At 48.8% G+C, this 26,014-nt stretch overlaps 1 protein-coding gene across 8 annotated transcripts in view; it reads left to right on the forward strand.

The window, feature by feature from the left end:
- The window catches only part of ARHGAP21 (Rho GTPase activating protein 21), a 154,244-nt gene that overhangs the window by 29,145 nt on the left and 99,085 nt on the right, over window positions 1-26,014 (forward strand). The gene's annotated exons all lie outside the window — the stretch shown is intronic.

Consider the following 26,014-nt stretch of genomic DNA (forward strand, 5'->3'; position numbering starts at 1 on the left):
TGCTGAAAACAAACTGGCCAAAGTGAAATATGTTGTCGAATAAGGTAAACGCTGCATAGTGTTTGGAGGCGTTTGATACTGTGAATATAGGAAGATAGGCGAGATTTTGGAATGCGCTGCATTGCATTTGTTATGAAATATGGTTCTGTATTTCTTTCACAGAGGGGTTAGATGGAAGTTCCTTTTTGAACTTCTGTTACTCAGCAGGCTTTTGAGAGAGTAATTATTGGGCGATAGAGAACACTTGCCTGCTGCTACCATAGTTACCACCTGCACTTGAGTGTCCCTGGGATGCAAAACCTGGTGCTCCTCCCTTCCTAAGTTCCAAGTAGCACGGGACACCCCTGTGGTGGGCTCTCTGCAGAGGACAAGGCGGCCAGCATGATGGCTGCAGTTCCAGTTACCACTGACTCTTTGAAAGCTATGAATTATTTACCTCGTGGGTTATTAACCACGTTGTGAGTATCCATCGTCTTTATTCAGAAGCCAGTTCTTTTGCATTGTTTGAAATTGAGAAGAAACGCTGCCATCGAAAAGTTACTGGGAGCCGCGAGTGGCTGAGGGCAGGTACCCAGCCCCTCGTCCCGCCAGCCCGTGGCACTGCCACATTTCTCAGTCCTCCCAGAGCCGTGACGTGGGCGTCTTCGTGTGTGAATCACCGAGCTGGTCCCAGTGGGACCGTGAGCCCTCCAGCACCTGTGCTGGCTGTTGTGGAATGGCTCAGCCGCCGGTGCACCCGAGAAATCAGACAGCATGGGCCTGCAGCCTCGCCGCTTCTTCCAGGGTGAGCGATGGATTCCCCAGCGCTCTTTAGCTCTCGCCCTAATGGGTTCACATTACCGTGCAGACGGCGATTTTGAATGGCTGCTGATCAGTTCTGCAATTAGCATGTAAAATTCATACTTTGAGGGGCCCAACGAGGCAGGCACTTCCTGCTGTTTCGCTTCGTGTTTTCTGATTAGTTTGCAGCTACTGCTAGACTCACTAGTCTCATCAGAGCGCTTTCTGATTTGAGGATGAAGGCCTTTTTGAGACTCCATCCTGCCTACCCAAAGGGATGTGGCGGAGTCCAGGCAGAGCTGACCCAGGGACAAGCTTTGGGCTGTGCTGGGGTTACTGTGGGTCCTTCCTTGTGGTTCAGCCTCCTCGCTAGCGTCTCACATGCTTACAGAATGTAGCAGAATGTAACATTGGTACAAGTGACTTTGGTGCCACTGCTTCTAGTATTGGGAGGAGGTTACAGACCCATTGCTTGTGGGACCAGGCTTTGAAGTGTGCCCAGACGGAGTGGAGGGAGTTGAAGAGAACGGCTGATGGGTTCTGGAGAGCTGGAGTTGAGCTGCTGCCACCGTGGGCCACTGTTAGATCGTTTTGTTTTCAAGACAAGCTGAACACTTGGGTTCTTATGTGAATATGTACTCATGTTTAAGTGTTAATGACTAATTCTAGTGTTTTGGGACAGCGGGATTGTAAGCGAACCCCTCTGCTGGGCAGGTGTGGCTCTTGGCGTCCAGTGTGTAACTTGTGATTTGTAGGACAGAGGCAGGGACCAGCGTGGTGGAGCAGCAGGTCAAGCCACTGCTTGTAGCACCAGCATCCCACATGGAGCGCTGGCCGGAGTCCCTGCTGCTGTGTTTCCAGTCCAGTCCTGGTTGTTGCAGATATTTTGGGGAGTGGACCAACAGATGGAAGAAAACTCTCTCTCTTTCTGTGTGTGTGTGTGTCCATCCGTCCCTGTCTCTCTATCCCTCTGATTGCAAACAAACGAATCTTAAACAAAAAACAAGAAAGACTGAGGGAGTGATGGATTGCTTTGTGCTGGGCGGCACCTTTGGGAGGCTTGCTGTACAGGCAGGGAGAGGTGTGGGAGAGAAAGTGGAAGGTTCCTGAGAAAGCAGGGTGAGGAAGGCAGAGGCCAACTGGGGCATGAGCAGAAGAAACGGGGCGAGGAGCTGGCGGAGCGCGGCCATGCTTGTCCGTTGGGAATTCCGACTGAGGTTTTTTTTTTTTTTTAAAGACAGGGTCAGTATTCTGACCTTCCCGGTGCTGCCAGCTCCCCCGTGGCTTCGCATGATGCTGCGGAAACAACTACATCCTTTTGGTGTTGTTTTTTAAAGATTTATTTGTTTGAAAGGCAGAGCGACAGTAAGAGACAGATCTGTCATCCACTGATTCACTTCCCAAATGGTTGCCAGGGCTGGGCCAGGCTGAAGTCAGGAGCCCTGGAACTCTCTCCAGGTCTCCCGCATCGTGGAGGGGCCCAAGCTCTTGGACCGTCTGCACCACTTTCCCAGGCACATCAGCAGGGAGCTGGATCAGAAGCAGGGCAGCCAAGACTCAAACTGGCCCTCTGACACGGGGGGCCGGCAGCGCTGGGAACAGCGGCTTCACCCACTGTGCCTCGGTGCCACCCCGACGTGGTGGTTTATCACATACAGGTACTCCACTGCAGGGAGGCCGTGAGCATTGGAGCAGAGAGTGTGGATTTTAGTGCCAAGGACGGGACTGGCCCCAAGGCCTCCACGGTCGCTGGCTCCATGTCACCGTAGGATGCGAGTGTTACTTGCTCACCTCCACTTCCTCGGTGCCTGTAGAGCCTGTGTCAGCGATGGTTGTGAAGATAAACAGTGTTCAGCGTGCCGCCCGCCATCGTGTCAAGTACTTGCTGTTGGTGTGTTCCGGATGGGTGTAGTGCGCATAGAGGTTCTGTCAGATGAGGGTCATGTAGGAAATAAACAGAGGGGAGTCAAGGGTTAATTTACTTTAATTTTTTAAATTGTAGATAAAATGTATGGTCACTTGTACAAATTGGAAAATACAAGTTGAAATCAGTTTATATAGTTGCATCACTCAGATGTAATCCTGTTAATGTTTTGATGTGCACACTGCCAGTTTTGCCCGGTGTCGTTTTGCCTGTGCCTTTTACAAGGTGGAGTCATTATATTACCTGCATTGGCTCATTCTTGTGACATTGTTGATGACTGCATGATAGTCTGGCCAGAAAACATACATGCATACATGGAGATATATCTTTATGATTGAGATTCTTCCCTGTGAAGGATTCTCTTCATAGATTAAGTTTCCGCAGTGAAAGGACTGAGCCAGTGAGAGTAGTTTAAGGCATAATTTTTAAAAATGCACTTTTGTATTCACTGAGAAACTTCTAGAGAGCAAGTTGTTCTTGGAATGTGGGAGAGACACGTGAATTTTGGAACTTTATTGATTGTCATGTATTAGTTCCCATGGCACCTATAGGAGGAGATGCCCCCACCCCTGCCCCGCCTTCCCACCTGGGTACGTGATAAATTTCAAATGTGCTGATCAGTATTGAGTCAGGGCCTGAAGCTTTGGTGATAGTGGAGTCAGGGACAAGAATTGGGCTTGCCGGCGCCGCGGCTCACTAGGCTAATCCTCCGCCTTGCGGCGCCGGCACACCAGGTTCTAGTCCCGGTCGGGGCGCCGGATTCTGTCCCGGTTGCCCCTCTTCCAGGCCAGCTCTCTGCTATGGCCAGGGAATGCAGTGGAGGATGGCCCAAGTCCTTGGGCCCTGCACCCGCATGGGAGACCAGGATAAGTACCTGGCTCCTGCCATCGGATCAGCGTGGTGCGCCAGCCGCAGCGCACTGGCCGCGGTAGCCATTGGAGGGTGAAAGGAAGACCTTTCTCTCTGTCTCTTTCTCTCACTGTCCACTCTGCCTGTCAAAAAATAAGAAATAATAAAAAAAAAATTAAAAAAAAATTGGGCTTAATATTTCCTTTATGTGTCGTTTGCAAGCCCCAGTTCTTCATTATCTTCGAACACAATGTGATCGTTGCTGCAGAGCTGCATGTATGGGGCCCAGAAGGCGCTGTGGGGAGCAGGGGGCAGGAGCTCCTGGCATTGCGTGCTTTGTGAGCCGGGTGCTCGGTGCGGCTGCCTCAGCTCGGCCAACATCAGAGTGCGTTACTGTACCCAGACTGCACCAGCACTTAGTGTAAAAGCCAGAGCCTTGGAGACTGGCTTCCTTTCGGTCATCATCTCTCCATTAGCGTGTGTCCATTTACTCCTCCCCCTCCTCCCTGTGACCACCACGGCCTTCCTGCTGTTTCCCGGCTGAGCCTGCTTTGTGTTGAAGGTGCTTCTCCCAGGTCTCCGTGTGATTTGTTCCCTTGCTTCAGGTTTTCGCTCATATGTCCCCTTCTCAGAGAAGTGTTCTGGGAAGAACGATCACAGCGGGGTGGGCGCTGGGCATCCGCGTTGGAGTGCCTGGGTCTGAGTCTTGGCACGACTCCTGATGTCAGCCCCCTGCTGATGCAGACCGCGGGAGGCAGCAGGTGATGTTTCAAGTATTTGGGTCCGTGCCACCAGTGTGGGCGACCCAGATGGAGTTCTTGGCTCCCAGCTTAGGCCTGGCCCAGCCCCAGCCCCAGCTGTTTTGGGTATTTGGGGAGCGAACCAGTGGATGGGACTCTCTGTCCTTCTCTCTCTTTTTCTTTGCTTTTTAAATAAAATATATATAAAAAATTTAAAAAGAAAGTCATATTGTCAAAGAAGGTACTTCTCAATTTTTCATTGAAAGAAGGCTGTCATTTTGACTGGAAACTTGATTAAAAATTTAACAGAACTAGTTCTTTGGTGTAAATTCATTTCAAGAAAGAAGAGTTAGAGGAATCCTGAATCAGTTGCTTGGCATGACAGACCACAGGGTGACAGCGTGGACGTGCCTGGGCTTCCCGGGGCGCCAGCAGGAAGGCAGAGAGACCGGCTGTGCGGAAGTGTTCTCACTACTGCCTCCCACTGAAACCCTCTCTCCTCCCCGGCACCCTTTGTAGTCCAGGCACAGCTGGTAGCCCAGTTTTGCCAAGAGCTTTACATTGATAAGCTAGGAGGTTGGGGGTGGGCCTTCTGACCTTCCGTGTGTGCGCGTGAAGCGGCAGTGTGTGCCCCCGGGAGCTGTGAGAAGGGCAGAGATTCCCAGCACCCACCTCACACTGAAGGAAAGAGAATTGCATTTTAACAAGATCCTGAGGTGCATCTCCCACAAGTTAAAGCTTGGATTCAAATGGTGGAAAGAAACTCAGAGGATTTTTTGGAAAAAAGATACTTAAGTGTGTTTCCACACACACGTTACTTTACATCACATCTTCTTGTCCACATGAAGGCAAATGCCCACCCTTAAGATGTTACCACCTGCCATAATATTTGAATAATTGTATGCATAGAAAAACTCAAGTAGGGCTGGCGCCGCGGCTCACTAGGCTAATCCTCCACCTAGCAGCGCCGGCACACCGGGTTCTAGTCCCGGTCGGGGCACCGGATTCTGTCCCGGTTGCCCCTCTTCCAGGCCAGCTCTCTGCTGTGGCCCGGGAAGGCTGTGGAGGATGGCCCAAGTGCTTGGGCCCTGCACCCTCATGGGAGACCAGGAGAAGCACCTGGCTCCTGGCTTCGGATCGGCGTAGCTCTGGCTGTAGCGGCCATTTGGGGGGTGAACCAACAGAAGGAAGACCTTTCTCTCTGTCTCTCTCACTGTCTAACTCTGCCTGTCCAAGAAAAAAGAAAAACTCAAGTAGGTAAATGCTCCTTCTCTTTTTTCTATCAAATAAGAGCCCAGATGAATCCAGAATAACTGAACGGAAAGAAAATGCTGTCGATTTTCATATTTTATATTTCTTTACCAAAGTAGAAGGGAAAAACCTAAATGCTCTTTTATTATTATTTTTAGTTAGTTAGAGCGCCTGACATTTAGGACTTCGGGCTGGGATTCCTGAGGTTTTGTCTTGCTAGGCTGCTGCTGCCAATGCACTTTTCTCCTGGTGTGACCTCCAGGACAGCCCCTGGGGCTGGCTCAGTCTGCCGCCCCCTCCTCACCGTTAGGCTCACTGCTCACCAGCAGGGGTCTGCTCCTGGAGATGTGTGGGTGGCCCTGCTGGAGGTGGCGAGGGAAAAAGTTGCTGGTGCGCACGGCACAGGGCCTCGGCAAAGGGATTTAGGTATGCAGGGATACCACTGCGGGATGCACAGGGGGCTCGTTTTCTGCAGCGAGAGCTTGCGAATTAGAACAGAGGGACGTGGTAGTTACAGGCCACGGTTAGGAGAAACCCGACTAAGCCTCTGAACTGAAAAGTTGAGACTTGCAGGTGTCAGAGCTGTTGGCCTTGGGCATGGAAGGAAAAAAAAACCACCTGTCCAAGCCCGGTGACTGGCCCCATCGCACCAAACTGCTGAAATGGTGAAGAAAGCTACAAGGGGCTTTAGGTCAGTATCTTGTGAGAGATTAAGAAGTAACATTGCTGGCGCCGCGGCTCACTAGGCTAATCCTCCGCCTTGCGGTGCCGGCACTCCGGGTTCTAGTCCCAGTCGGGGCGCCGGATTCTGTCCCGGTTGCCCCTCTTCCAGGCCAGCTCTCTGCTGTGGCCAGGGAGTGCAGTGGAGGATGGCCCAAGTGCTTGGGCCCTGCACCCCATGGGAGACCAGGAGAAGCACCTGGCTCCTGGCTTCGGATCCGCGCGGTGTGCCAGCCGCGGCGGCCATTGGAGGGTGAACCAACGGCAAAGGAAGACCTTTCTCTCTGTCTCTCTCACTGTCCACTCTGCCTGTCCAAAAAAAAAAAAAAAAAAAAAAAAAAATAAGATTGAGTGAGTGGTGTGTGCCAGATACTTTGACGTATTTAACCTCCTTTAATTCTTGTGACAGCCTTCCAGAGGTGCTGCTGTACAGTCCCGCTGTGCAGACGAGGAGACTGATGGCACAACATACTTACGCATGTATGTTAGCATGTCGCTAAGTCGCTTGCCCAGGGCCGCGCAGCCGTGCAGCCTAGGCAGTCAGACTCCAGTGCTCAGGCTGGGCTGCCTCCTTGCTGATGGACACAGTACGGCTTGACAATACGGTGGCCATCCTAGAGTTGCGTGAGAAACGTAGCATAAACAGTGACGATGATGTCCACAAATCACGTATCTTCCTTCCCCCAGCTGATGGCCAGTTTAGGCAGTGATGGAGAAAAGTGGCCGGAAGGAGGTAAAACAGGAGCAGGAAGGGGGAAATATGGTGGCAGGAGTGTCGGAAGTGATAGAGTACTGAGACAGATCCGGGGCTGAAGAGCGGACTGAGGAAGGCAGGAGAACAGAAAGAGGGGGAGAGGTGACCACTGTAGTAGGTATCAGTAGCTGGGAGTTCGAGGTGCCTGTGTGATGCTGGTGAGTTGATGCGTTACTTGCTAGCTCTCTGTTGCTGATACCTTGCTAACATACATGTGTAAGTATGTTGTGACTGGTGAACGTGTTATAAGCAGTTGTCAACGTGGGGTCCGTGAGCGGAGTTCAATGCTAAAGTTGGAAAAACATGCTGTCCTTAATCTCATTTAACAAGACTCGTGTGTGTGCTTGCTGTCGGCAGAAGAGCAGTTACTTTTGAGTTGTAAGCAGTTTGCTTAAATCTCTGGTTCTGACTGATGGTTGATGTCAAGCCAGCTGCCTGGTCCTGCGACTCGGAGGACCCAGGAGTTAACTCTGTCAGCCATGTTTGTCTTGGGCCCGGGTGAGGTGCACAGGAGCTCTGGCTGATGGTGAGGTCAGGTGAGGGAGTGAGGACAGCAGACGCGGGATGGCTGAAGTCCAGGCGGCCTGGGCAGTGTGTGGATGAGTACCATGCGGTCCCGTGCCAGCGGCTTCTGGACAGGCTTGCCTGCAATGGGGACAAACACACATTGCTTTTGAATGTTGCCTCCCCCTGTCTTCCGGCAAAACAGTGTGTGAGGCCCCGAGGTGTGTGGGAGAGGCCTCGGGCGAGAGCAGAGACCATCCTCCCCACTGCCGGGACTTGCCTGCGGGATGCTGAGCCCGGCTGCTGGCTCGCTGGATTTTACTGTCTGGGTAAGCTGATTAGACGGTTTCCAGGATTCTGGATTCCGGTTCTAACCAGACGTGATTCTTAGAAAAGCAGGCTGTGTGATGCATGCCACTGTGTATTTGTGGAATGACATTGGCTCTCCCATGTTATGCTACAGTGTTTAGCTCACGATGGATGAGGAAAGCTGCGTATGCAGAGTACCGTTCATAGCGACTGTCAGGTCGGAGGATGATGGGAAAATCCTTCCTCCAAGGGCCGGCGCCGCGGCTCACTAGGCTAATCCTCCACCTGCAGTGCCAGCACCCCGGGTTCTAGTCCCGGTTGCTCCTTTTCCAGTCTAGCTCTCTGCCCAGGAAGGCAGTGGAGGATGGCCCAAGTGCTTGGGCCCTGCACCCACGTGGGAGCCCAGGAGGAAGCTCCTGGCTCCTGGCTTTGGATTGGCACAGCACACCGGCCGTAGCTGGGGGGGTGAAACATGGAAGGAAGACCTTTCTCTCTGTCTCTCTCACTGTCTAACTCTGCCTGTCAAAAAAAAAAAAAAAAAAAAAATCCTTCCTTCAGTCCAGGCTCTGAAGCAGGTGCGTTACAAACGTGGGCCTCGCTTTCCCAAGGGTGTCCAGACGTAAGCAAATGCAGGAGCTGCAGAATTCACTGGCTTCATCCACAAAGCACCTCGGCCCTGCCTCCCCATGGTAGGGCACTTCACTCACGGTGCTTCGCCTCTCAGTTGAAGAAGACCATGTTCACACATCAGGCTTTCAAACAGGAATTGGCGAGTTGTGTTCAAAATGTGGAAAAAAAGCATATTTCAAATCGATGGCCAGTTTAGGGAGTAGTGGAGAAGAGGTGGACTGAGAGGAGTCCTAGGAACAGGGGGGAGGGTGGGTGGGACGGGATGGGGGAGAGAGCGGCTGAGTAGGTGACAAAGCAGCAGGGTCTTGCCACTCCCTCGCACCCCCGTCTCTCTCCCCTCTCCTCTTTCTCAAGCAGGAAAGCACCCCTTTATCTGCCCCGTTGTCCCCACCCCACTCTCACCCCTCCACCCAAATCCCCCCCCTCCACCTTCCCCACAAGGCCATTTCATCGCCAGCAGCTCCGGCTGCCCCCGGCACTTCTCCTTGGCTCAGGGGCAGGTGAGAGCCCGTCAGCTCTGGCCTGGGGGGTGGAGCTGTCCCATCTCAAGTGCTGACCCCTTACACACCCCGGTTCTTTGCGCCTTTGGGTCCCTGTCGCTGGTCTGCCGGGGCATCTCTATTTAATGTGGGAGACCGCCTTTTCCAGTCTTCCATCCCACTAGTGGTTTTGAGCCTTGACCAGGCCCTTACTTCAGTATTAAGTCCCGTGTCAGGTAGGAGTGTCTCCACCTTATCCCGGCTTTCAGTTGTCCTTCTCGGTCTGACCCCTGCGAAGCGCTGCCCGGCCCGCTCTCCCATGCCGGCTGCAATGTTTGCCATGCCTGCAGCTCTTGGGGGGTTTGCCCCCTCCTTTGGCTGTTCTTGTTCCGTGGGGGTACCTGACGAGCTGGAGCTCATGTGAGTTTTGCTTCTTCTGAAGACCTTGCCTGTGGCCCACGAGGCAGGAGGTTGCACACTCTCGCTGGTGGGCTGGGCACCGTGGCTGGCCTGCGAGTGTCAGGGGTTGGTGCCTCCAGCCCTCAGCCCTCGGGGGAGACCAGGCAGGAGCTGCAGGTTCCTGGAGTTCTCTGAGCCACCTTCTTCCTGGGCCTGGGCTCCCTGTCCCTGTGCCCTCCACTGGTGCTGTCACAGGGCTCACTGGGTTCATCTCTCCTTTCCTGGGATCACCGTCTTTGTTGCCTGCTGGCTCCTGTCCAGGACACAGAACCTTGCATATTTTGTCTGCATTGTGCATGATTCTACATGGTAGCAAGGGTCAGCCTGCAGTCGCTGAGTAACAAATGGCCCCCCAAAATTGGGGACCAAAACAACAGCATGTTAGTCCCCGTTTCTCTGTGGGTCGGAGGTCCATGCATGGCTTTGCCGGGTCCTCTGGAGCAGATGGTCTTGGAAGGCTGTGTTTGAGGGGTGAGCCAGAGCTGTGGGCATCTCGGGACTTGGCCTGGGGAAGAGTCTGCTGCCAGGCCCCTGAGCTGATGGTGAGTGCTGGCACTTGGCCTCTGTTCTTGTGCTGGGGTTGGTGGTGTCCTGGCAGCCAGGCGCTCCCTTTGTAAGCCTTCCAGAAGGCAGCTCATAGCATGGCAGGCACTGTATGAAGAGAGACAGGAGAAGGGCTGAGAAAGGTCGTGGTCTTTGGAACCTGGTTGTGGGAGTGACAGGCCATGCCCCTCGCTGAATTCCATTCATAGCCGACCTTGAAGTCCAGCCCACACTCCCGGGAAGGAGAGTACACTTAGACTCAGAGACCTGGGGGCAGGTATCGCTGCTGTTTCTACTGTCTGGCTGCCTCTAGGTGATTGGTTATGTAATCCATTTTGGAATTTGGAGAGGGGATCCCCCAGCCTGCTCACTTTCTATTAGTCAGCTTTTTGTTGTAAAGAAATACCGCAGAAAACAAACTGTATAAAGAAGAGAGGTTTATTTTAGCTTGCAGTTTCGGAGGTTCAAGTCCAGGATCGGGTGGCCCCTTTGGTTTGGCCTTTGGTGAGGGCAGCAGTTGGTAGTGTGGTGTGGGCACTGAGGGCATGAGGGCATCACATGGTAGGCCAGACAGTAGAGAGTAGCTGGGCAGAGGTTTTTTTTTTTTTTTTAAGATTTACTTACTTATTCATTTGAAAGCGGGAGAGAGGGAGATAGAGATCTTCCATCTGCTGGTTCATTCCCCAGATGGCTGCAGCAGGTCAGTCTGGAGCATGTTGAAGCCAGACGCCAGGAGCTCCTTCTGGGTCTCCTCTGTGGGTACAGAGGCCAAACAGGTACTTGGGCCATCCTCCGCTGCCTGTCCAGGTGCATGGGCAGGGAACTGGATTGGAAGCAGAGTAGCCAGAACTGGAACTGGTGCTCTGATACAGGATGCCCGCGTTACAAGTGGTAGCTTAACCCACTGCGCCACTAACCTGCCCCTGGGGCGGAGATTGAGCCTTTCACTCAGAGAATCACCCTCTAAGGAGGCACCAGGATCCCCCGCTGGGCCGTCCTCCCAGACATCCGCACTGGGTTGGCTTTCCGCCCTCTCGGTGCCCTTAGCCTGTGGCTTGCGGGTTTAAATGTCTGCTGGAGCCAAATCCTGTTGATGGCGCCCGGTTCATTGGTTTGCTGGGAGGGCCCTGGGATGTGGCATGCAGTGGGACTCAGCTATGACTTAGTATGGTGAAAAACTAGAAAGCAAGGCGCATGGAACAAGGTTCAGAGGAGACGGTGCTGTCGCTCCCAGCAGACACCCCCAGGAGGTAGTTAATCCCTCCAGCCAATGCATACGATACCTGTGAACTGTGGTTAAACCAGGGAGCTCGTGTGAGACGGGATGTGGCCTGCGGACAGGTCACTCTGCGGCTTCTATAGACCCAGAGTCTAGGCTCCCGAGAGACGTGGGTGTTCGTGTAAACCACGTCGTTTGCCCCTTTGATCAGCTAGGGAGGGGTAGGGACCCTCTTGAGATGCAGGCTGTCAGGGCCACCTTGCAAGCAGCTGGCTCGGGCCTGCAGATCAAGAGGTCAGCCGGCGGCCAGGTCTTGGTGTGGTGTCCTGGGGCACAGCTTGAGGGCTCTGAAGTTGTGGCAGTCTTCTGCTTCCCACGCGTTCACTCAGCACCTGGCTTCGGCCTGGCTCCTGGGCTGGACATGGCTGTAGAATAGGGCACTAGGATGTCTGCCTTCCTGAAAATGAAAGGCCAGTGGTGGGGACCACCGTGAAGCTAATGAACACAGCAGCAGGAGTGTAATTACAAGCATAACATCTCCTCTGCGGACAAGGCGCATCTCTGTCTCCTGTTCATTCAGGCCGTTTCTACAGACCTGCCTGGTGCTGCTGCTTGCGAACAGAACCAAATCCTGGCTCTTGCAGACCTCGCGTTTCAGCCTGGGCAGGGAGGGATCAGACGTAAATAAAGAGCTCACAAGTGAACGCGCGCTGTTAGCACAGCAGTGTCGCCGCCCTGCCGCCAGCACCTGATTCCCTCTTGGCTCTCAGGCTGACGGGGTGACTCATGCTTCTTCATTCCAACTGTGACATTTTTTGGTGAAATTTATGGCATATTGGATTTCTGTTTGTATACTGTAGTACTCTGTTACACTTTCACATCCTTCATGTACGATATGCAGCTTGTATCTTTACACTTACTTAAAAATCATTGCAATTTGTCCTTATAAACATCTGTAGAGGTTTCTAATGATTAAATCTTTACTTCAGTGATATGGTTGGTTATTTCCGCGTTTTAGCCAATGAAAACATTTTTCTGTATAAAAATATTATCTATTAAAATGATCCATTTTACAATGTAGTTTCCAAAAATGCGTTATTTTGAAAAGGAATTCCATTTATAGGTCATGGGGTGATTAAAATAATTTATTGCCTTCCAAAAGGCTTTTACCCAGGATTCCTTTGAATATCAAGTAAGCTCCACCAAAGCCTTTAAAATATACCTAAAATACTTTCTGATAGTTAATCATAACTTTTCATGAGCAAAGTTTTTTTAATTTAAGATTTTATTTATTTGAGAGGTAGAGTTACAGAGAGAGGGGAAGAGAAAGAGAAAGGCCTCCCATCCACTGGTTCACTCCCTAAATGGCTGTAAAGGCCAGAGCTGGGCTGATCCAAAGCCAGGAGCTTCTTCCAGGTCTCCCATGTGGGTGCAGGGGCCCAAGGACCTGGGGCATCTTCTACTGCTTTCCCAGGCCACAGCAGAGAGCTGGATCGGAAGTGGAGCAGCCTGAACAGGAACCGGCGCCACCCATATGGGAGGCCACGACCATGAGCAAATTATGAAACAATAATCTGCTTTTGGATTTATTTTTCTAATCTGTTTTGCTTTGCTGGATTTCTGCAGTGCAGGGGATACCACTGGGTTTGACCTGGACAGAGCCATGCATTGCGCAGGGCGTGGGTGAGCTGAGCCTCGCCACATCAGAAACCGATGGCAGCCCAGTTGCTCCGTCGCCAGGCCCTGTCTGTCCCCCCGAGAGCCGTGGATGCGCTCAGCTTCTCGGCATCGGCCCACGCCGGGCCTAACAGCTCACAGCTGCGCCTGCTCTGATGTTTCCCTGAAGTCAAGCTCCAACCCCGCACTCACACAAGCGGCACGGCAGGGAGTGCGATCCTGCCCTGGCAGCTTGTGATCTCCTGGGAGACCTGCAGTCTCCTGCCCCCGGTGACGGCCTGTGGCTGCCTGGGTCTTTCCAGCTCCCAGGGCCTTTGCTTTGGCGTTTGCTGCCATGGTCTGAGACATTCTTGGCAGTCCCATTTATAATTTTGCATGGGTGCTGTGTTCTGTGCTGCGGCGACACCATGCCCTCATGTAGCTTAAAGAAGCTGGATACCATGTTTTCTTCCATGTAGTTGTATTACAGGACTCTAAGAATAGGCTCTTACATGCAAAGACGTCTGGTTTTACTAGTAGTGAAAGAAGCTAAGAAGTAAGGGCCACTTTCCATCCTGGTGTATTTGTTTTTTTTTTTTTTGTTTTTTTTTTTTTTTTTTTTGACAGGCAGAGTGGACAGTGAGAGAAAGAGACAGAGAGAAAGGTCTTCCTTTTCCGTTGGTTCACCCTCCAATGGCCGCTGCGGCCGGTGCACTGTGCTGATCCGAAGGCAGGAGCCAGGTGCTTCTCCTGGTCTCCCATGGGGTGCAGGGCCCAAGCACTTGGGCCATCCTCCACTGCACTCCCGGCCATAGCAGAGAGCTGGCCTGGAAGAGGGGCAACCAGGACAGAATCTGGTGCCCCGACCGGGACTAGAACCTGGTGTGCCGGCGCCATAAGGCAGAGGATTAGCCTATTTAGCCGCGGTGCTGGCCCTTCCTGGTGTGTTTGTGAACATAAAAAACTCCCCAGTTGTGGCAACAACACGGATACAGCAGTCCCATCCTATCAGTGGACTTAGGATCTGGGTCCCTGTTTTATGGATGACCCTTTTGAAATTTTTAAATAAAGCTAAATATGAAAATGTCTATTTGAGCCAGCAGTTCTCTTCTTAGGAATTCATACTAATGTAATTCTTGTAGTAGAAAATGTGGTTGTAGTAGTAATCATAACACCAGCAGCACTAGTATAAAAATGATAATGAGGGGCCAGCATTATGCCGTAGTAGATTAAACCATTGCCTGGTGTCACCAGCATACCATATGGGCCCTGGTTCATGTCCCGGCTGCTCCACTTCCTGTCTAGCTTCCTGAGTGCACCCGGGAAGGCAGGGGAAGATGGCCCAGTGCTTCCATGTGGAAGACCATGATGAAGCTCCTGGCTCCAGTCTGGCCCAGACCCAGCCTTTGCAGCCATGTTGGGGAGTAAACCAGAGGATGGAAGATCCCTCTCTCCCTCTGTCTCTAACTCTGCCTTTCAAATAAAATTTAAAAAATCAACAATGTATAAACCTAATTACAAAGAGAAGACTCATAAGATATAGTTTGTGTGGTAAAATGTCATTTAGTTTTTAAAAATGACACTTTTGGCAAAGATGTTCATAAAACATTAAATAAAAATAAGTAGGGTAGGAGAAAGTGTGTATATTTTTAAATGTGCAAAGGTTTGAATATATCCCAAAATATTGCCATAATTTTCTGCAGAGAGAGAAAGGTAGATAAGCTAAATTATTTCCTTTTGCTTAGTGTTATTTTCTAATTTATATATATTTTTAAATTATTTATTTATTTGAAAGGCAGAGTTACAGAGAGGCAGAGGCAGTAAGAGAGAGAGAATCTTCCATCCCCTTGTTCACTCCCCAAATGGCCACAACGGCCACAGCTGATCCAAAACCAGGATCCAGGAGCTTCTTCCGGGTCTCCCACGTGAGTGCAGGGGCCCAACTACTGCCCTGCCAGGCCATAACAGAGAGCCGTATCTGAAGTGGAGCCGCTGGGACTAAAACCGGCCCCCAGATGGGATGCTGGCACTGCACGTGGTGGCTTTACCTGCTACGTCACAGTGCCGGCCCCTTAATTTATCTTTAATGAAAATATTTAGATATCACCTAAATATAAATTATGAAAAAAAAAAAAGACCATGCTACCTATAGGCAGTCATTCCTGAGTTGCCAAGGCAGTTTGTCTGCAGTGTTGTAATGGGAAAGTTCCCGGATAGGAAGACAGGAGACTTTGGTTCGGGTCCACGCCGTGTCCCTACTTGGCTCTGAGGCTATTAGCAGGTCTCTCTGGGCCTCAGGGTCTGTTATTTGTAAAATAAATTGGTTGAACTAGAACTATGACTTTTAACTTCCCTAACAAACTGTTGGTTTCCAAGGAGTTCCTAGGCTTCTGCACAAACTCCCCTGCCGGTCTCCCTAACAGAGCAGCTCTGTGTATTGGATGTTTTGTATACTGAGTTTCTGTTTCAAGCCATCTTTCAGCTAAAGGGTTCATAGATTTGGGGTGAGAGAAGAGGAAAGAAGAAAGCCCCTTCTGGAAGGTTCAGCAGTTCCAGGCGCGTCTGAAGCCACTCCTTTAAGCTTCCCACTTTGTTGTTGCTGCATATGGGGTGGAGATTCTTTTAGGAGTGGGCCCGTCTTAGGTCTGAGGATGCCCTGGCCCTCCTGGAAGCCCCAGTCTGTGACGGTCCGTGAGCGGTTTCTGCCTGACCCCGAGACTGTGGGTTTGCACGTGGGGAGCCCCGTTTGAGCTCGTCGTATGAGCTGTTTCCCCCCTTAGTCACAACCCACTGGGAACCCTCCCTTCCTGGTCTACCCTCCTTCAGCTTAGGCCTCATCGGCAGATGCGATCATCAGTGTTCACGTAAGTTCTCACAAGTTGCTTAGCCTCTCTTTAGAGTCTTGAGTGTCTGTTGTATAAAATGGTGAATGTCCAAGCTGAGTTGTGTTATCTCCAAGTTTCCTTCAGGCTGTAAACTTCTGTGGAATTGTCTAGTCTGTGAACCGCTGTCTCATGGGATTGAGTCCATTGTCAGTATTGGTGGCCGATGAAGTATCACTGATAAACCCAAATTAACTTATATTTGGAAAACTTACTTATATGTACTTTTTAAAAATTTTTTTTTATTTTTTACCAGGCAGAGTGGACAGTGAGAGAGAGAGAGAGAGAGAAAGGTCTTCCTTTGCTGTTGGTTCACCCTCCAATGGCCGGCACGCTGCAGCCGGTACACCACGCTGATCTGAAGCCAGGAGCCAGGTGTTTCTCCTGGTCTCCTGTGGGGTGCAGGGCCCAAGCACTTGGGCCATCCTCCACTGCACTCCCTGGCCACAGCAGAGAGCTGGCCTGGAAGAGGGGCAACTGGGACAGAATCCGGTACCCCGACTGGGACTAGAACCCGGTGTGCCGGCACTGCAAGGCGGAGGATTAGCCTAGTGAGCCGCGGGGCTGGCCCTTATATGTACTTTTAACAAGATGAGTTTCTGGGGGCTGGCATTGTGGAGTAATGGGTTAAGCTGCCGCCTGCAATGCTGGCGTCCCATATGGCCACCAGTTTGAGTCCCAGCTGCTCTACTTCTGATTTGGCTCTCTGCTTTCTCTCTCTCTGTTTCTGTAATTCAAATAAAACAAAATAATCTTACAGCTTCCTGTTAAATGTGCACCTTGGAGGCAGCAGTAATGGCTCAAGTCCTTGAGTTGCTGCCACCTCACAGTCCTGTGAGACCTGGATGGAGTTCCAGGCCCCTGGCTTTGGCCTGGCCCAGCCCCAGCTGTTGTGGGCACTTGGGGAGTGATCCAGCAGATGGAAGATCTCTGTCTGTCTCTCTGCCTTTCAAAGAACAATTAAAAAAAAAAAAGTAGTTTATGGATAAGTCACTGTCATACAGTACGTCAGTCTTACAGTAAAGGCACTGTACGAGAAGGAAGCCCGGACGGGCGTGTGCATGCTGGGGAGTTCTGCTGTGAGGCCTGCTGGCACTGGGCACAGAACACACCCAGCACAGAACAAACCGCAAAACAGACGCTGGCTGTCCGCAGGGATCTATTGCACAGCACTCACCAGCCTGATGTTCTTAGAATCTGAGGATTGTTTAGAAAAAAAGAGTAAAGCGATTCTTAATTCCAAAGATTTTCTGTGTGTGTGTGTGTGTGTATGGGAGAGAGGGAGAGAGAGAGACAGCAACATAATTCTGATTGTTTTGTGAATTCTTATATATATATTTATATATATGAATAATTATTATAATATTATATATATAAATAATTGTGGCCAATTAGGGAGTGAACCAGCGGATGGGGTCCTCTTTCTCTCTCTGCCTCTCCTCCAACTGTGTAACTCTGACTTTCAAATAAATAAATAAATCTTAAAAAAAAAAAGAGAGAGAGAGATTAATTGAAGAAGATGGGTCCTATCAGATCAGTGCCGTATTTGGAAAAGGAGAAGTTGGTTTGCTGCACTGGTCATTCTGTCATTGTATCTTTGTGATTAGTAGATACTTCCCAGAAAGCTGCCAGCAGCTAAGGAATGTAGCTAAAACCATGTTCCTGATTTTAGGTAGGTGACGGGTTGCCAGTGCTCAGTAGAGTTAGGTAGGCTTTGAGAAGAGGGGCAGCGTGCTGGCGCTGGGGTAAGCTGTACAGAGCAGCAGAGGAGCTGGTGCACGCTCCGTGCGGTTGACCGCTACCGCGTTCTTCTGTAGACAGTCACACAGTGCTTGGTGACAGGGAGCTGCTCTAAGAAATGTGTCGCAGGCCAGTTTCATGGTTGTGTGATCCCTGTAGACCCAGGTGGTGGCCGTGGCCTGCTACACTCCTCACCGGCAACCCTGGACAGCCTGCTGCTGTGCTGAGTACCCGAGGCAGCTCTCTCACAAGACACAAACACAGAAGAGGCACAGCAGAAATACAGCATCAGAGACCGAACACGGCACCCCCAAGGCCGGGACGCAGCTGTCCCCCGGCCAGCTCCACAGGCACAGTATACCTAGGCTGTAACTTTATAAAACATTTTCACGTAAGTCTTAGCTTACTATAACTTTATGAAGTGAAAACTTTCACATTTTTAAACTTTTTGACTTTTTTGTAATAGTACTTAAAGCACAAACACATCACACAGCTATACAAAAACATTTCCTTTCTTCACATCCGTATTCCATAAGATTTTTGTCTACTTATTAAAAAAATGTATTGTTAAAAACTTAATACATGACACGTAAATTAGCCTAGGTCTACAGGGGTCTGGATCCTCATTAGCACCATCTTTACCTCCAGCACTTGGTCCCCCTGGAAGGTCTTCACAGGCAGTAACACACATGGAGCTGTGCCCTCCTGTGATAACAGCTCCTTCTTCTGCACACAGCCTGAAGTCTGCCCGAGGATTTTGACAGTGGACCTTAAAAAAAAAAAAAGCAGTGATGAAAAGTACAGTGCTGTAAGTATGTATCCCAGGACCGTAACTGTGTAGCGCCATTATTGAGTAACTCGGTGCAGGGGCTGTCCTGCTACAAAACCGGCAGTGGAGTGGGTTTGGTTCCTCCAGCATCACACAGGGACACGTGTCGCATTGCTACCCAGGCAGTAGGAGGTTTTCAGCTCTGTTATTATTCATTTCCCCCACTGTATGCACACCGTCACGGGCTGACACGTGGTTACGCGTGACTGCATGAGTTTATCATATTATTCCTCTGTATCATTTGGCTCGCTTCATGAGTTTATCATATTATTCTTCTGTATCGTTTGGCCCTCTTCCTGCTCTTTAGGAAGTGGCGTGCTGACTAAAGTGTAGGACAGGGAAAAAACATGGAGGAGGAAGTCTAGTGTGTGTTAATGTAGTACAGCTACAAGGTTTGTTGAGGAAGAAATACACGAGTGGCTACAGTTACATTTGAATATGTTTTGGATCTGAAACAGGTGTTGGATTTAGTCAATCTATTCTGTGTTCCTTTTCCAAAAATGCCAGACCAAAGCTTATGTAAAGCAGATTTAACTGTGGCAATCCAAGTATCATTCACTACAAACCCCTGCCTCGGTGTGTTCAGCATTCAAGCTGAATCCTGAAAAGTTTTGTTTTTGACAGATATATATGGAATTTGTGTCTGCAGGACCTGAGCTAATTAGGCTTCGTTAACAAAGAAAATGCTTGAAGTGTGCTATTCTAAGGTCGCCCACTCCTTTTTTTTTTTTTTTTTTTTTAAGTTTTGTTTATTTGAAGGAATGACAGCAAGGAAAGAAGAAACGAAGGTCTTTATCTGCTGGTTCGATTCTCCAAATTCCCGCAATACCCTGTGGCTAGGCCAGGTTGAAATGGGGAGTCTGGAGCTCCATCCAGGCCTCCCGTGTGGGGTGCAGGGACCCAAGTACGTGGACTTTCTTCCTCTGCCTTCCCAGGCTCATTAGTAGAGATCGAAAGTAGAGAAGTTGGGACTCAAACCAGCTTCGGCTCCAATGTGGGATGCGGGCGACCCTCCTGGCAGTTTAACTTATCTTGTCATGATGCCTCCCCATGGAGCCCCCTTTTTTTTTAAAGATTTTTTTTAAGGCATACAAATTTCATGTGTTTTTTTTTTTTGAGAGGCAGAGTTACAGAGAGAGGGGGAGACAGAGAGGTCTTCCATCCAATGATTGACTTCCCAGATGACTGCAGTGGCCGGAGCTGGGCAGATCTGAAGCAAGGAAGCCAGGAGCTTCCTCTGGATCTCCCACAAGGGTGCAGGGGCCCAAGCACTTGAGCCATCTTCTGCTGCCTTCCCAGGCCATTAGCAGGGCCCTGGATTGGAAGTGGAACAGCTGGGACTCGAACTGGTACCCATATGGTGCCAGTGCCACAGGCGGAGGCTTAACCTACTTCACCATAGCGCCAGCCCTGAGCCCTTGTTTTTTGTTTTAAGATTTATTTATTTGAAAGCAGAGTTACAGAGAGACAGAGACAGAGGGAGAGAATCTTCCATCTGCCCATTCACTCCTCCAGGATGGCCACAACAGGAGCTGGGCCAATCCAAAGCCAGGAGCTTCTGCTGGTTTTCCCACACACGTGCAGTTGCCCAAGGACTTGGGCCATTCTTCACTGCTTTCCCATGTCATAGGAGAAAGCTGGATTGGAAGTGGAACACCTGGGACTTGAACTGGCACCCATATGGGATGCCAGGACTGCAGGCAGTGGGCTGCTAGGCCACAGTGTCGGCCCCAGTGAGCCCTTGTTTTTAAAAAATGTAACCATATGCTTCAAAGTTGTAGGAGTCAAATGTAGCAGTTGTTGATCTTTGGTGATCATTTGTTTTCATATTCAATTATGACTGACTTTTAAATAATTTTTGGTACAATGATAAGTCTTTGGATGGAACTGTTTACCCGGTATCAAAAAGAATTTAGGCTTTGCATTCTTTAGGAGGCAAACCAGCAGACTCATAGATGACAGTGGGCACGTGTGTAAGTGTGTACTGTGATGTCCCCACAACCATGAGGTCACCCAGCGCCGTGTTTCCCAGAGCACATCTGTGGTTACGTGACTTGACTGTAATGCAAAATACCTTATGAAATGTTTCCCATTGCTTTTTCTCTAAAACCAAAGCCATGGATCAGCTTTGAACGGGAGGTGGGTGATTTTTGCTTTGTCTGAGGACAGCAGTAAGGGAGCACAAGTGAGGCTTTGAGGATGAGGTATTCAGCAAGGTGCCCGTGGGTCGGCGGGGCAGGTGACTTCCCACCACGTGGCCTTCCAGGGCAGTCCCAGTCCAGGGCAGGTTTCTCAACTCCACATTCCAAAGTTCCTGTATAAGAAGAAGCTGTCTGTCTTGTGGCACTGTCCTACAAAGGTGTCTCCTGTATGAGCTAAATACCTTTACAAAGCCGTGTGAGTACCGTGGAGACACAGGTAAGAGCCTTAAAGAAGCCGTGTAAATACCGAGAAAATGCCTTGAAGGAACTTTACAATCAGAAAATGCTCTTAGCGATGCTTTTTATTAAAATAGCAGGATATTCGGGGGGGAAAACATTTCCATTTATTTGAGGATAATTACAGAAGGTGAGTTCTATTCACAGTGGAGTTGAATACAGCAGAGAAAGTAAATGACCCTCAGCAAAGTCCCGCTGGCCGGTCGTCAGCCCACTTCCCTGTCCTTCCTGGCAGACAGCTAGGTCTCATACCCCCCGGTGTCCCTTCCTGTAATGAGTATTTCTGATAAAAGAATTAGAAAGTAAAGTCAGAGGCTAAAAAGAAAAAAAAAAAGAAATGCAGAAAATAGGCTAGTCATAGTCATATTATTAGCTTCTGGGATCAGAGTAATAAAGAGGAATTCATTCAGATTAAAAGGAAAGTTAAATGACAAGTGACAAGTGAGAGTTCTCATTCCAGGCATAATTTTGAAGGTGATTTCTGTATTTTAGGAGACTAGCTCAAACTCTTCCCTGTGTCTGTGGGGACAGTCACAGTTGGGCACAGGAGGACCGAGAGAGTTAGCTGAGCACAGTCTACACCCTTCGTTACAAGGTGTAAAACAACCCGGATATGCCCAGAAATGGATCCGAGTGGATCACTGGTTATGAAGAAGGACCCTGTGAATTTTCACCATCTTTCCATTTTGTGAGACCAGATTATATGTGTCATAAATAATGAGAAGCAACTTTTTTTTAATCGAAACTCAACTATTCGTTAAACATTTCTAGAGGGTTCATAGTATTCATCCTGCCTTTTCCATTTAACTTAGATTTTAAAATAGCTGTCCTTAAAAATAACTGTCCTTGTGAAATTTCAAAATTGAGAATTTAAGAACTAATTTGTCTTTAAAATGCTGGGATCCAAAAATAGAGAAAAAAAATTGCTGTCTAGGTAAAAAAAAATTACATTAAAAAACGGAGTGCAGAATAGGGAAGGAAATCATACAGTGAAAGCATCATTGGTTTGAAGTAATCCACAAGGGAAATCATGCAAGAGCAGTGGCCAAAGGGACCCGTGTCAGCTGTCAATTAGGCAAGAAATTACTTGCAGTGTTTTATTTGAAATGTTATTGAATAAAGTCATCCATATTTATCAACTTTAAGTCATGAGAATATTATAGTTTCTTTTGTCGTCATCTTTTATTTCCTGTATATTAAATATCTATTGAAAGAACAGAATGTTGGAAACACGTGTCTAAATGTATCTAGATACTCAACGTCAGAGCAGTTCCCGTTGTCGACCTAGACTGGAGCGATTCCATACCCAAACTGTGCATCAAGAGTTGCCAGGCACAATCAGCACATAACCGTTTATTCAAGTGTTTTAACAAGTCTTTTGGGATGTAAAGGAACAAAAACTCCTTTAAGTAGAAACATCCTATGTTCACCTATGTTGGAAAGTTTTAAAGAGAAATGCCTCGTAGAGAAGAGAAATTCTCTGTTACGTGTGGGGCTCTGGAGAGAGCAGAATAAGAAGCGTCTTCATGCTTGGCTCAGCGTGGAAGGAGAAGGCCAGCGCAGTCAGGTGCGTTCTGCGTCCGGCACAACCGCCGTGAGCCCGTTTCTTCATCAGATTCGTAATGTATTCAAAAATCTGGCAAGATTTTGTTTTTCTCTTTGGGCAAAAAAAAAAAACTATATTTCATACACCGTTTTCTTGAGAAAAGTGACATTGTAATCTGTTTTTGAAATAAACCTTTATGTACCATTAATTCTCCCCCCCCTGCCCCCGCCTCCTTTTTTAAGGAGTTAACTAGTGCTCAGTATGGGCAAGGGACAGTTTTAAGCATTAAAAAGTATGTTTTAAATTTATTTTTAATTGACAGTTAATCATTTGTACAAACAAGAAATGTATTACTACAGGTTGAGTGCCTTATCTGAAATGTTTTGGATTTGGGATTTTTCCAGATTTTGGACTATTTGCATATGCTGACACATAATGAGATATCTTGGGGATGTGTTATGGTTTGGGTGTTAGTTTCCATGTCTAGAAGGCCCGTGTGGTAAAGACTTGGCACCAGAGTGGCACTGTTGGCAATGGGAGGAGACTTGCTCCAGTACAGTGTTGAGGGGGTGGGTCTAGGGTTCCTTGGTCACGGGGGGCGTGCCCTGGAAGGTACTCCTCCTGAGAGGGCTGGCTGTGGAAGCCCGAGGTGGGCCGGGTCCTCTCTCTGCCCACTAGCTTGCCGTGGGCCCTCCATCTGCACGCTGCATCTGCTCTCCTCATCAGATGCCAGACCGCTGGGGCTCCGGGCCTCCAAACCATGAACCAAGATAAACTCCCCTCCCTCAGAAGTAGCTTCTCTTCCTTATTATTTCTTTCGGTTGTACTAATGAAAAGCTGACAGATAGAGGAGTGGGATCCCAGTCTAAAGATGAAAATCGTTTATGTTTTATATACACTTTTATACATAGCCCAAAAGCAATGTTGTACAATGTTTTGAATAATTGTGTGTATTTTGACTGCGACCCATCACATAAAGCCTGGTGTAGGATTTTCCACTCGTAGTGTCATGGCAATGCCCAGAAAGTTTTTGGTTTTCGAGCCTTTTGCTGTCACCTTGCCGAAGTCTGGCCCTGAAATGAGGAGGAAGGCTTAGTGTAAACAGCTGGTGTCACTAATGTGACTGCTGGCACGACTGAAACATAGCAAAACGCTCCCAAGGGCTGGCTGAGGGAAGACTCTCCATCTTGGAAATGTGATGGGATTCAGGCTGAGTCTTGGAAGGTGAACACCACACACATGCCTGCTGTGCTTCACCGCGGATGGACTTTGGAGTGCAGCTAACCTCGTTCTATTTCAAGTACAAGGAATTACAAAAGCTGGTTTAAGATACAGAGTCCATTTGTCGTATGTACAGGCATTCTTTTGTAACTATCTTGTTTACTTTGGGGACAGCCCTATCTCACCTCTGGCAAACATTTAGACTTTGTACTTTTTACCTATGTGAATTTAAAAAAAAATTTATTAAGGCAGGTATTTGACTCACAGCCATTAAGTTGCTGCTTGGGATGCCCAAATCCCATATCAGGTTTCCTGGGTTTGAGTCCAGGCTCCTCCACTTCCTATCCAATTCTCTGCTAATATCCACCCTAGGAGGCAGTAGCTGATGGCTCAAGTACTTGGGTTCCTGTCACCCACATGGAAGACCCAAAGGGAGTTGTAGGCTCTAGGCTTGGGCCTGGTCCAGCCCTGGCTATCGCAGACATTTTGGTAGTGAACCAGTAGATGGAAGATCTCTGTCTCTGTCTCTAGCTGTCTCTCTGCCTTTCGAATGCAACGGAAATAAATGTCAACATCTTTATTGAAGTGTAATTTGCAGGTTGTAAAATTCACCTGTTGAAAATATGTGTTTCCGTGTTGTAGCAAATCTGTACAGTGGAAATTCATCAGTCTGTGAGCACATTTCCATTGTCCTGCAAAGTTCTGTCAAACCACTTTGCATTCCCTTATGTGAAGTTTTCATTTCCTTTATTGTTTTAGATTAGTGTTTTCCCCTTATACTTTCTGTCCTTTTTAGTTGTATTTGTCTAGTGGTTATATCTAGTTTTTATAGAGCTTTTATCCTTTATTTTGACTTCTTTTAACCTTGAGTGATTATTCAGTCAAATGACCTCGTTATGAAGTCTTTTAAGGGAATCAAATGACAGTGCGGAATTCACAGGAATTTAACTGCTATTGTCCCAGGCATTTCTTGGCTTTGCTCTCTGATGCTGTGTTGTTCGTGATGGGAAAATAAGACCCCGTATGGAGGGATACACATTAGTTATCTGTCTTCTTTAGCGGGGAAATGTGTGACTGTGGGGTCCTTCATCCTGTCCTCCTAAGGTTTGCCCTTGTTATAAAATCCAGCAGGTCAAAGGCCCCTTGGCTATATTGAAGGAATGAAGAAGGTATATGTGTATCTCTTTTTTTCTCTTAGGCCCATAAAAATGTAATCCTACCTTCTCCTGAGGCTGGGATGTTGTGGGTGGATGGGTGGATTAATTGAGACTACTGAGCCGTGTCCTAGTGAGATCTTAATGAGTTTGCAGAGAGAAAAATAGAAATTGCTGGGACTGGTGTTGTGTTGCAGCAGGTTATATAAGGCCCTGCTTGCAGTGCGGGCATCCCATATCAGCAGTCCTGACTGCTCCGGTTCCCAACCAGCTCCCTGTTAATGTGCCTGGGAAGGCAATGGAAGATGGCCCAAGTATCCAGGACCCTGCCACCCACATGGGAGACCTTGGTGGAGCTCCTGGCTCCTGACTTTGGCCTGGGCCAGCCCTGGCTATTGTGGCCATTTGGGGAACCAGCAGATGGAAGATCTATCTCTCTGTCTCTGTCTCTCCCTCTTTCTCTGCCCCCACTTCTCTCTCCCTTTCTCTTCTCTGTCCCTCCCTCTCTCTGTAAATCTGCCTTTCAAATAAATAAATTAATTAATCTTTTAAAAAACAGATTTATTTATTTATTTGAAAATTAGAAGAAGGGAGAGAGAACAAGCGGGAAAGAGGACTTCCCTCTACTGCTTCTCTCCCAAAATGGTCACGACGGCTGGGGATGGTCCAGGCCAAAGCCAGGAGCTTGGAGCTTCTTCTGGGTCTCCCACGTGGGTGCAGAGGCCCAAGGGCTTGATCCATCTTCTGCTGCTTTTCCAGGTGCATTAATAGGGAGCTGAATCAGAAGCGGAGCAGCCAGAACTCCAACTGGCACTCATATATAGGATGCCAGCACTGCAGGCAGGGGCTTAACCTTCCATGCCACAGTGCCAGCCCCTCAAATAAATAAAGAAATAAATAAATACATCTTTAAGAAAAAAAATTGCTTATTCTTCATCTGATCCTCTCCATTTGCGTGAAGAGATCAATGAACCAATACAGTTAACTTAATTCAGAAACTTGAAGTATGAAACATTATCCAAGAGAGTTACTTCTATGATTTAAAATAAAATTTGAAAGTATTTGGAAACTGTGAGGCCAAGTCATAGTAGTACACTTGAAAAAAGGTTAATACCTGAATAGTTTTATTTAAGATACATTTATTTTGACAGACTGAGTAACAGAGAAAGGGAGAGGCAGGCGGAAAGAGAGAGTCTTATATCCAGATTCTGGTTCAATCCCCAAATGGCTGCAACAGCTGGGGTTGGTCCAGGCTGAAGCCAGGAGCCCAGAATTCCATCTGAGTCTCCCAGGTGGGTGGCAGCAGCCCACGTACTTAGGCCATCTTCTACTTCCCCAGGTGCATTAGCAGGGAGCTGGATTGGCCTCTGAGCAGCTGAGACTTGAA

Source organism: Oryctolagus cuniculus, chromosome 13 (assembly GCF_964237555.1).
Source record: "Oryctolagus cuniculus chromosome 13, mOryCun1.1, whole genome shotgun sequence".
In the NCBI taxonomy this organism is placed as follows: Eukaryota; Metazoa; Chordata; class Mammalia; order Lagomorpha; family Leporidae; genus Oryctolagus; species Oryctolagus cuniculus.